The following is a 12,537-nucleotide window of genomic DNA, read 5'->3' on the forward strand; positions in this document are numbered from 1 at the left end:
CTCAGCCTAACTTCCATGTCGACTCTTCCTATCATTGTGAAGCAGATTTCACCAAGCGTTGGATTGTTGACCCACTAATGGGGAACGTGAGCTGGGTTTTTATTTACTAAAGTTAAATTACAATTAATTACAATTACTGAGCCTGAAATAAATAACCTAATTAATGTTAACCATCTCTTATGATAAAGTGCCCTAAATCATCTGTAAAATACACAAAAACCAAATATCATCTAATTTCTTTCCTATCTATTGGTTTCCTTGTTAGGCTTCCTAATCAATAAAAATATAGGTTTTAATATTTTTGATCTGGGCATTTTTTGAGTCAGTGTATCCCTAGATTTATTTTTTTTCTAAATGGTAAAATGTGGGAAAGCTTGATCTGGAACATATTCTAATAATTATATGGTAATTGCAAATTTGTACTATAAAAATATCCCCAGTTTTGCGTTAAATTATAATCTATTATCTAAACTCAATTACAATTCAATTACGACAGTAACTGATTTTAAAATTTACAATTATAATTTCACCATGATTGTAATGATCAATTATGGGATTATAATTATCATTGAAGTTATCTCTGTGACAGAGCATGTTAGCCATGCGTTAAGTCTAGCGTGTTCTAGTTGTGTGTTCATGTCAAGTGTAGCTACATCGTGCGTATACTTGCTTTGAAATATTTCCACATGTAATCATTTCTATGTGTGAAGCTGCTGCCACAGATCTGTTTCAGTTATGCATCAGATGTAAAAAGACCCCTACGTTCAAATGTTGAGCTTGGTGATGATTTATGCGACTGCAGGCAGTGTTTGGGTCCAGAGGAATCTGTCACTCACGCATCTCCTGTAGCCATAGCAGCCATGTTGTTAATTAGCCTGCTTCAACCCACGACTGTACTCACGTCACTGATCTGCTGTGGAAAGGAAACCTTCTACTGTGAGCTCTGAATGAATGAATGAATGAGCTGCTGTGTCTGCTCTCCACTTCCTTTGCCGTCCACCTCTGACCGTGATAGCTCTGTGTCCGTCAGTGATGGTGCGTCATGCACTGAGGTGTTCAGGTTAGCGCGACACTCTCAAACCCACGCTTCTTCCTCTCCTCACACAATGTAGTCTTTATGCTACTCGCCCTCCACAGAGCCTGGCTCTTCTCTCTTCACTCATGTCCTTTTTGTCTCAGCCAGGTTGAGTAAAGGCTGCTCTTTATAAAAGCAATGCTGAGGTCACCCATGAATCCTGCCAACACTCGTGCTCCTTCATCGTCTTTTCTCTCTGAGCGAGGCTGCCAGGAGCGTTAGCAATAGGTTCAGACTTTTTACGTTCCTTTTTAAGTTCTCTCACAGGGAAAGGAGTTTGGAGGTCTGCTGAACTCGTTTAAAGGTTGTGACTTTTGCACAGTTTGTTGTGAGGATCACAGGATTTCAGCCAGGGTTATGGTCAATTATAATTATAAACGATAATGAATTACAATTATGGCATAATTGTAACTGTATTCGAACACATCCGTTGCTGTTGTAATCACAATTGAATTGTAATTGAGTCTAAATAATTGACTTTATCATTGTAATTGGCATGGAAATTCTATAAAAACTGCAATTTAAATAAACACAAAACTGGGGAACCATGTTACAGTTCTATAACTGAGTTTTCATTACCCTTGGAAATGCGCAAAATCTAAATAGCGCAATAAAAGCTGGTAATGGGAACACCTGTATTTTGAAAAAACAGTCGTATCGCTAAAATGTTTCCACGCTTTCATGAGGAGGAATTCCAGGCGTTTCGATATTGAAATGTCGTAAAAGTGCTGGTTGTGATGTACCTAGTCACATGACCACTTCTCTCTTAGAAAACATGACGTTGTACATGTGGGCAGAAGAGGAGACCTGTACATTTCTTAGCATTATACTTGAATTTTTACTACTGCCACATTAGACGTGAAACAACAAAGGAATACGGTGAGATCTTTCTGCAGCAAAGTCTCACTGGATGAGATTTCGTTGGAGTTGCGAGGCTCCAAAACAACCTTCAATAGAAACATGTTCAAAGCTCAATTATACTTTGTCGACATTTAGAAATAACATCGCATTTATTTTGCGAAAATCTGTAATGGAAATCCAGCTTATGGTTCTCTTGAGTATCATTTTATCTTTATTTTTTAATACTTGAAATTACCATGAGCTGAGAAACAAATTGGATGAAAAATATTTTTACAGCTGATTTAAGACATGGGTCAAAACTGACAAGTTATCATAAGAGATGGTAACAAAAAGCTGATACAAGAGGGAGGTTAAGTTCTATGGTTTATTTATTAAAGGCTCAGTAAGTTTGATTAATTGAATTTGAACTTGGAAAAATAATTATTGTAATTTTAATTGTAAAAAATACTGGTCACCGTAATCTTAATTTAGTTGTAATTGAATAAGGATAATTGAAGACGTGATTGACCCCAACCCTGATCTCAGCTACTGCATAGATTTCTGCGGAGATGGTGTTTTGCCGATTACTGTACGCAGCTATTTTTAAAATAAAGGACAGATGTATTCCACAGCATCAGGCTTCTGTCTTTTAAGTGCAGGAACTACTGTTCAACCTCTTCCATCCTCCTACTTCTGCATCCGAGATGGGTTGATAAAAAACGCTGATGCAGCTGTCGCCGAGCTGCAGGGACCGAGTGGGGGTTGGTTGTGGGAGGTAAGCTCGAGAAATCAGAAAAAAAAAAACATATGCATGCAATCTCCTGCGGCGTTCCCCATTCTGTTGCATGGAAAAAACAGTGGGGGTTGCTGTAGCAACAAATCGTAACTCGACGTACCACACAAACCCCTTTATTCCACCTCGATCCTCCTACTGAGCTCAGAGCAGCTCTCGTAGGAGAGCAGGGATAAAGCTGATGATAAGGATCATTTCCAAAGCTCCATGTTCAGTCTGAGCCATGTTTAGAGGTGCACATTGAACAGCCCCCCCTCCCCCACCATTCCCTCTTTAATCCCCTTTACTCTATTTGAATATTTTCCTTTGAAAGATTTTTTTATGTTTACAGTTGCAGACGCTCCTCTATTGTTTCCTTTTCAGATTTATTTGAAACTCCTTTATTGATATCTGGACAACCATTAACCTTAACTTTTTTTACTTGTGATCTCCTCATTAGGGATGTCACGATTGCAGGTTTTTTTGGTACAACTATTTGTGAGTGCATACAGAGAATTATTCACGATTTTACGACTATCACGATTATTTTAGTTTAGATTCGGCAGCGGTCTAAACAGCTGTTGGGCTGCCGTACCTCAAAGCTTGACCTGAAAGTGCAGGTGAATAAGAAAAGAGAAAGTACATTTAAAAACATCCAGTTCAATACACATAATTAAATAAGTGATAGCTATTAAAATCATTTGTCTGTCTAATCTTATGTCTTGTATAAATATGTATCTATTATGTTGGTTCTTTCTTGCCACAATAAAATAGTAATAAATGAAAGTGTTTTCACTGCTTTTTGCTCACTACAGATGGGAGACAGCAAAAGGAGGTAATGCTAAGTGTTGACTGAGGACCTTTACAAGATTAAATTACTTTTTCCCATACAGGCCATTGCACAATGAGACTACAACTGTTGTTAACTATTGTCAATCATGTTTTCATACGAACAGCTGAACAACTACAGCCCAACAGATGCGTCTGGCTTCATGCACCATTAACTTGTCCTGTTGCACACAATTATTAACTGTTTTCTACCAATTCCTTGTTATGTTAGGTAAACATTGACATAACTTAATCCAGTTACTACCTGTACTTTGGAAGACTGGTGGTTATCCAGCAGTTGCTGAAACTATTTGATGTATTGCCTGAGTTCACGGCAAGTTTTGGGGCGTGTTTTACAATTAGGCTGGCTATCTTTCACAATGACACCTTCTGTTTTTGTCGTATCAAAAAAAACACACGGCTGACTTCAACCGAATATTTGGAGGGAATAAACCATGCTTTAGCCAGCTTGGGACTGTGACACGAGTCCACCTGCAACTGCACAAATTTTGTTTTCGTTCCGGGCGAGTTGTGCTGATGCACCACCAGTATGGTGTTTAGGAATTAGGAAACAATTCACTAATCATTAATTAATCATGAAGACGGGTAATCGTGACACTCCTACTCCTAATAAACCCTCTGGTCATCCAGCTGTGGCCCTTTGCTGGGGCCTCTGTCCTAAACTCAAACAGATGAAACTACAGCTGCTTCGCCAGAATCGCCACTGAAATTACCAAAACGTTTTTGTTTGGCGTAGTCATTGCCCAAAACGACATTGTTGATGTCTGTTTTCACCATTTCTTCATGTCCTGCGACTACTATACATGTGATGAGACTCGTAACATAAGGAGCAACAGCAATAAAGCGATGCAGACAAGTAAAAGTTATTGTAGCAAGGGGGAAAGTTGCTGTGGTGCAAAGGAGTCTTCATTCTCTGGTTGCTTCTCTTCTTTTCTGCGTGATCCGAATTAGAGGATTGCACATTTTGTAGAAATTAACAAGTTTGCAGTCAGTGGTTAACAGCAATGGAAACATTATCTCTTGCAAATGGCGAGTAGCGTATAGTAGGATCTCTGATTTTCAGTGTTAATGAAAAAACGGACAGAATTCACTTCCAGAAATGGAAATAGCAATATGACCCTCGAATGCATGTTTTCGGACATTTTCACGTACTATTCCCCCCTCTAAATGGGTGGTTGAATCATGCATAGCAAAGACACAGAAATGTGCACAAATCAGTTATTACAAAATCTTTCGAAATGAGACTTCTCCTGAAATTGAAATAATCCCTCACCTATATGGTTTACATAGTATATTTTCCCTTAAACAGTAGCTGAATGTAGCAAACAGACTACATAATGAGCGTTGTTGATGCTGATATGGAATTTTTGAAATTGTACACTATTAGTTGCATTTAATTTAGAAAGGACATTTACACACACCACACTAAACACACTATACATAATAATAATAGAGTAACATGAGCCTCTCAGTCCGGTTCAAATATTAAATTACAGCTATCTGAATTTAGGACAAGCAACAATCAGATCAGAGGGCTCTGGCAAAAAATGTAATTAGAATAACATGGATAATCATACCTTGTTTGAAAAGGTTAATAAAACCATTAAAAGGGCCTGTGTGGCATTTACTTTGACCCAATCTAAAAAAATATGCCTATCGCTATTTTAAGGAAAAATATTGAGATATGTATTTGGGTCTGTATCGCCCAGCCCTAATCCCATTACATCTACAGAAGGATTTTACTGTGGAGAGTTTGCAGAGGATTCAAAGGGCGATTCTCTCAAGAGAACAAAATTGCTCTTTACAGTTGCAGTACCCAATGTTCACTGTTGCTAATGGGTCACGTCTCCTCTGCCTTTAAGACAAACCACAATGGTATACAATCAGCTGGTCAGTTGCAAGGATCTTCCTATACAGTACACACATTAGTGTGGGACTGCAGTGAGTACATTAGTAAAGCCGAGGTGACAGATTGCTCGCCTGCTGCACGCAGATATGAAGCCGTTTTGTCAGTAAAGGCGACTTTGTCTCTTGTCTTGGGTCCAACCATAATCAGCTTAATTGCTATTTGTATTACAGCATGACTTGTGGAAATAGTTATAACAATGTGGGGAAAAGCTCTGTAACACAAAGACTGTGGATGCAAATCCATGCCATGTTTCAAAGAGCTTTGTTTAATTTTCCTGAGTTTGCAAGTATCACACAGTCCAAAACATACTGTACATGTTGGATTAACATCAGCCTGTGATTTTCTGTTCTAGGGGCACAACCATTTCCAAATGTAGCCTGTACACTGGGATGGCGTTATGCATAAATCTCTGTACATTGTGCTCTTCGTGATTATGGAAATTGGACGTGTGGTTGAACGTGTATTAAAGTGATGGAAATCTATCAAATCTTGCTATACAGAATTTTGCCAAATGACAGACTTCACTTTCTAAACTTGAAATGGTTTGACGGGACTAAATCCTCCCCTACATGTTTTTGGGACATTTCCATGATATTTTCCCCTGTAGAATGGGTGTAGAAAACAGACGTGTCAAATTTTGTGCAAAATCTTGTGCTGCGTAATCTCGTGATTTCAGCGCGATGGCCCCTTTGTGCATCTGAAGCGTTGAAATATAAAATGATCAACAATAGGTCACTCAATGAACCCTATTTAGCTTGTTGGGCAATATTTTGGGACGTTTAATTGCCAGTAATGACTATGACAGTGCTCTGTTTAGGAAAAGTCGGTTAAATGGAGATGGGGAATGTTTGAAAAGAAAAATCATAGAAAATCTTAACACATGCAAAAGGTTCTACATGTGTTAAGAGGGTTTAAAAATTATTTTAAAAAAACTAGGGTTTAGCCATGATTGTTGCACTTTAATAAGTGAAAGTGAAAAAGTAGGGAATTTACTCTTGACCAGTCATGGCTCCCTGATGAAGTCGTTTTGGTTCAGGAGTTGCATATAACCCAATTTGAAAAAAATAAAACACTGTTGTGCCACCAAGATATTTTATTGGCTTACACAATATCCAAGCAATGTAAAAAAAAAAAAAACAACAGAAGTTTTACTTCTTGCAACATTTTGCAATTAAAGAATTGTTGCAATCCAAGTCATTTACACGGGAATTGGCCTGAATTTGTGAGTTGGTTATGGACCGAGATATCGGAAACTGAATTAAATTGCCATTTACATCCTAATTTATGTTTTCTGCCATTTTTACACCGAGCAAAATCTTCCGGCAGGCTGAAGTGGATGCTTCGGTGGGCCGGATTTGCTCCACAGTCCACCTGTCATGTGGTATGTAAAGTGACCTTTGATGGTTGATGTAAAGCCTTGTGTGTAGTCGAGCTGTTTGATGTATGATAGTTGAAAAACAACCTTTTATTGTCCTATAATTACCATAGTTAATGTGGCTCAGCATGGAGGGTCCCTCGGTTGAGTTTGATCCCAATCCCTCGGTGGAACACAGGCTGACTTTGAAATGTACAAACACACAAAAGTGTTACACTTATAAGAATGACGCTGTGGTCCATCCTTTGTGTCACATATTAATTTTTATTCCTGTGGAAATAGTAACAAAACATAGCAGTTTTTAAGTCTGTGTTGCTCCGTGTAACTAGCACTTATTGATGTCTTACTCTATTAGTGACTGACGTCCACTATTGACACCGATTGCCCACAGCTCTACCTACTGGCCAGGTACTGCCACTATGTAAAATGTACCCAGACCTGCTAGAAAATAATGAAGTCACACAGAGAATAATAATAATAATAATACGGTACTTGTAACATGTTTTAAAGTCCTTAGCTGTTTTTATTAATTCAGATTAATCCAACTTTTAAATAAATGGGGGGCAAGATATTTCAATCAAGTCTATCATGTCTCTGAAAACACAAAAGCAGTTGGACAGCTGGTGTTAAACTTGATAATCAATTAATAATATTATTTTCAATTATGAATGGATTCTTGCATATCCAAAGATTTAATATTTACATTTTTTAATTTGGAATATTTCAATTACACTATACAGTACTGAAGGTGCTATGAGGTGTTACGCAAAAGATAAGTCAAATAATTTAGCAGCTGGCAGATGATACATGGAAGATCATTAATCTGCAATCATCAAAAATAAAATTGATGATAATCAATTTGTAAACCAATTGCGGTTTCAATAATCAGTCGTATAGATCACACAATTTCACACCAATCCTTAGTTTAAGTCACAACAAGCTGAGCTTCGTATCGTGCAGTGTTGCCTCAGCTCTGATATCATCTGTTAAAGTGCTTCTGCAGGATTTGCTCGTTCTTTCCTGGTGTGCAAACAAACCAAGTGCTTTTCCTGGCCTGGTTATTCCTGTTAGCAGTGTGATAGACACAGGGTCAGTGATGCAATCATGTATGGATGCATTTTTTTTCTTGATGGAAAGTCCAGGTTTGACCCTTTATGTTTATCACTGTAAACTTTGACATTTGCAATGGAATCAGCATTTATTCAGGCTGAAGCACTGAACTAAATACAGTGGTTTCCGGTCCTCTCCAAAAGTAATCTTAATGGAAGTTACAGATGATCCATCTGTGGCCCTCACAGCTGCAGTGACCTTAAAACTAATTGTAGGATTAAAAGAAGTCTGTCTGACTGTGGGTGCAGTTTTTACACCAGTCACTGAAGTTTGATTCAGAGATGAATCAGCTACTCTGTGGCTTTTATTTCAGCCCACATATTCAGTAATCAGACTCAAGCGTAGGTTGTATGATGATTAAGTATTCTTCAATCAGCTTCAACAGTATGAGGAGCTACTAAGTGTTGTGGAGGTCCTTTTACCCCTTAATTCCAAATCCATGTCGTTGCTACTCTTATCCAAGATTAGAGCAAACCTTTGTGTATCCAGCCTGGCCGAGTGACTCAGCTCTGACACAGTTCCGGTAATTTGTAATATTTCAATGACAAAAAGCAGTTTGACTGACAATGACAAAGCCCTTTGGGGCTTTTTTGCCCTGGTACGTTTTCATCTGTGGCTCCTCTTGTTGTAGTCATCACAAACAGGCACGTTCAGATCTGCAGAGGATCAGGAGCTGATATCTCTACAGTGAGGTCACGGGGAGAGGCTGTCGGTAACCTGCTTGGGAAAGCCACCTGCATGTCTCACTGAATGCACGCACGCACATGCATGCATGCAGCCTGAGAAAACAAATGTCAGTCTGATAGTAACTGGCAGGGCCAGCCCTAGACATCTTATGCCAAGGCTTGGGCGGTGTCCAAATTTTGATACCATTATACAGTCTTCCTATTTTACAGTGGTATACAGCATTACTGTGACTAATTAAAAACTATGGTGCAAGGCTCATGGTGCATTCACACAGAATGTGTGTGTCTGTGTTTTAAAAGGATACTACTGTAGGGATCTCGCCTACAGCTACTCTCTCCCTCTCAACGTACACACTCGCCCATCAACTTATCGGCAGCAGCAATGCAGTCTAAACGAGCTGTTGGATCAGCCTAAAACACGGAGGCTGCTGCGAGTTCAGCACACACACAACAAAGGCAGTAATCACACAACAAGCTTGTGTTTGTGTGCGCTGCCGCCGTACACGCCCCCATGCGTTGTCGCTACAGTAGTATCGTTTTAAGTGTGTGTCTGTCGACAGGGCCGAGTGACAGCGGAGAGGAGTGATCGCTTCTTTTCCTTCTCACTCTGGCCATTTGTTTACAGCACTGATCATTAACAGTAGAGATCGACCGATATGGGTTTTTTTTTTTAGGGCCGATGACCGATACGGATTGCCGATATTTGGAGCCGATACTACTTTTGGTCCCTCAATTTAAATCATAAAAATTACACAAAGATGATAACAAATGGTGCAATTCTCAATTTTAAAAAAAAGGAACATTTATTGAAATCAACAAAAGTGAGGTAGAACGACAACAAGTAAAATGTATTTAACAAATAATAAAAACAGGTGATGTAGAACAACAAGTAAAAAGAGTGAGTGTAAATATATAGAATTATAGTATAAACACAAAAAGAAACCATGAATAATAGTCCATTCCAACACAACCCCAGAACATAAATTAACAGAGTAAAATAACGTGATGTCAGATGCGCATTAAGCAACAAACTGTTCAAGTTTTTGTTCTAAATTGCATCAACATTGACAAGAACAAATATTCAAACAAGTAGTAAACTGCTTCTCAAAGTTAAAAACAGCGCAGCGCTGAGTGAGAAGCAGAGAGGGAGAGGGAAAGAAACACACACACATGCCAAACCTCCAGCCAGCTGCTCGTTAACTACAAGTTCTCAGCAACACGGAGGAGCCTGTAGCAACCGCTCTGTTAATAAGGTGGATCGGTGAACGCAGCAGCGCGATGAATCGGTTGATCACTAATTAATAGCGCTGCTTTTACAGTTTAAATAATCAACTTACGGAGTTACAAACAGGATGAGTTCACTCGGAATGTAGGCTCATTCAAAAAGTGAAAGCTGCAATGCGTAGAATCCTCTCTCCGCTCCATATTTAAACTGAAACTGATCCTCCCTTCCCGGTATATTTTCTGAACACTCTTAGCGACTTTTTTCTTAATATAGACTATTGACACAAATATATGGACTTTATCTTGCGTTATTGGAGATTTTTCTGTTGTTTTAGAGACTCTGACATAAATGTATCACGTTAGTGTCCCAAACAGTAACTGTTGCTGTCAGGTCGTCACGCCCGAGCTCACACAGAGGCGGCTGTGATCGGCTTTCTGCCGCTGTGAACGGACTGACAACCATCACTCCGCTTTAAATGACTGCATTGAAACTGATACCTTTGCTATTTTTATGACACTGCGGTATACCGCATTACTACCCAAGCCTACTCGGGGCTCTTGTGGGATACCTTATGGGGGCCCGATACTGCCAATTATGGACAGTAAGGAACACAAAGGCAGATACCGTATTCTATTATAAACCTAATTAATTACATTTTACCCTCTATGAACATGATGGCCATATACTGAATTCATGTTGGGTGTGGGATACATATGTATGTGTATATACGTATATATGCATATGTGTGTATCCATAAAATGAAGAGTCCGTCCTTAAGACTGCTCTACTGGAAAGTGTCTTGAAATACCATTGGTTATGATTTGGCGCTATACAAATAAAAGATTGATTGATTGATACTAACTGCTCCTCTACTGTCCAAATGTTCGTCATTGTTGAACGTTTTAAACTCTGATGAACCTTGAGAGTAAATGAAATGTAAGTAAAGCCACTTTAATGGAAGATGAATAAATAAAACAAAAGCCTGATTTTAAATGTATTCCTAAATGATAATTTTCAATAAGCCAATAATACTTTATTTGCATAAGGGATTCCTTCAAATACACGTCCTACTCTGAACTATTCTACTTGGCAGAAACACAATGAACAAGGTAATAACTGCAAAAAGACATTTTTTGGTAAAAAAAAAACAAAGTAAAGTAACCATAAATAGAAAAAAGAAAGACGCTCATTGCAACAAAAACAAGTGGTAAATGTATTTGTTTATAAAAAGGAGCCTCAAAAGAAATGTGGAAAGTCTAAACATACAAATGAAAAATAAATTAAAATATGGTTTAGAAAATATTGCAGGTTATCTCCAACCACTTTTTAAAATTTTCTTTCTTCTTGCTAATGACTAGTTTTTTTTTTTTTTTTTAGTTTTCTGATAAGCACAATCTTTTATATTGTCATCATAGGAAATCTGCCTTACAACCTTATGGTTGATACTGATGTGATAGTGACGTTGACGGTGTTTTATGAAGGATGGAGTAAGTAGCAGTTTGCTGTAAATAACAGGTTTATTTTTATTTTATTTGCATGACTTGAACAAATGAAGCTGGATTTCCAGGGTAAAGAACCCTGGCATGGTTAAAGATGTCTAGATACAAACAAATAACAAGGTTTTGACATAAGAGCATGTGGACTGTTCCTTGTTCAGGGTAACAGAGATGTGTGAAAATATAAACCTACCAACAATACATAGAGGTCTGTGAATGATGAAGCTGTTAATTCCTAATCACTAGGCTGTATGTGGTTGTACAGTCTAGAGTGGCAGGGACCGGATTCAGAACTTGACTGTAAGAATGTCTGGCTGAGTCATCAGCGAGGGAATAAAAAGAAGCGTGCCTGAGCTGGGTTGTGACATTCAATGTCTTTCTGCCGATCGCTGCACATTGTTGTTCGCAGACAGACACCTTAATGAGAGACTGAAACACTGCAGCTGCATGAGGCGTTTTATTCTTCGAAAAAAATAAACCAAACCAACAAAACGTCATTTTCATGTTCTATAAAGCTTTGTATTTCCCTTGCTTGTATATGTCTTTTGAAATGTTTCAATTTTGCTTCATAATTCTCATCACACCAATTTTTGGTCTAATTTGGAAGTGATTCGTCTCATTTATGCTTCTCTATTTGATCAGCCCCCCTACCCCATGTCACTTTGATATAATTGGCTTTGTGTTCAATTCTTTTGTGAGATTTACTCCATCCATGATATTTCATTTTGGTTGAGCTCCATTGAAAATAAATCATAGATTTGGATGGAAGGTAGTTGTATACAGTATTAGAGTTTGTAGAGTTTGAGTTTGGACAAATGCTGCATTCGATTGCACTCGGAACCCGGATAAATCAGACTGAATAAATCAGCGCATACCATTAACTCATTCGGTGACAGCCATTTTCAAAATTTCTACCTCCTCAGTGCCAGCAGTTTTAGAGCATTTTGACTGATTTTTTTTTTTTTTTTAAGACCCATAGAAAATTTAGTCCTATGACAATCTAACATCTGAAAACACATTCTGAAAGATTAGACTCTACTTTCATCAGAAAAAAAGCGGTAATTTTGTTTCTAGCTTGTTTTGTTCTTCTGTAATCAGCATCAGAGGGAAGTTTCACACATTTTGACAAAAAGCTGAGAAAAATATTAGTGACTTTGAAGCAATTTTTTTTTTTGCTTTAGGGACACCTCAACATTGGTT

The 12,537-nt window shown here is 38.2% G+C and overlaps 1 protein-coding gene across 3 annotated transcripts in view; it reads left to right on the plus strand.

The window, feature by feature from the left end:
• LOC114464916 (cyclin-dependent kinase 17-like) overlaps positions 1-12,537 on the plus strand; it is a 53,016-nt gene that overhangs the window by 11,890 nt on the left and 28,589 nt on the right. The window lies entirely within an intron of this gene.

The sequence above is a fragment of the Gouania willdenowi genome, chromosome 6, assembly GCF_900634775.1.
Source record: "Gouania willdenowi chromosome 6, fGouWil2.1, whole genome shotgun sequence".
NCBI lineage: Eukaryota > Metazoa > Chordata > Actinopteri > Blenniiformes > Gobiesocidae > Gouania > Gouania willdenowi.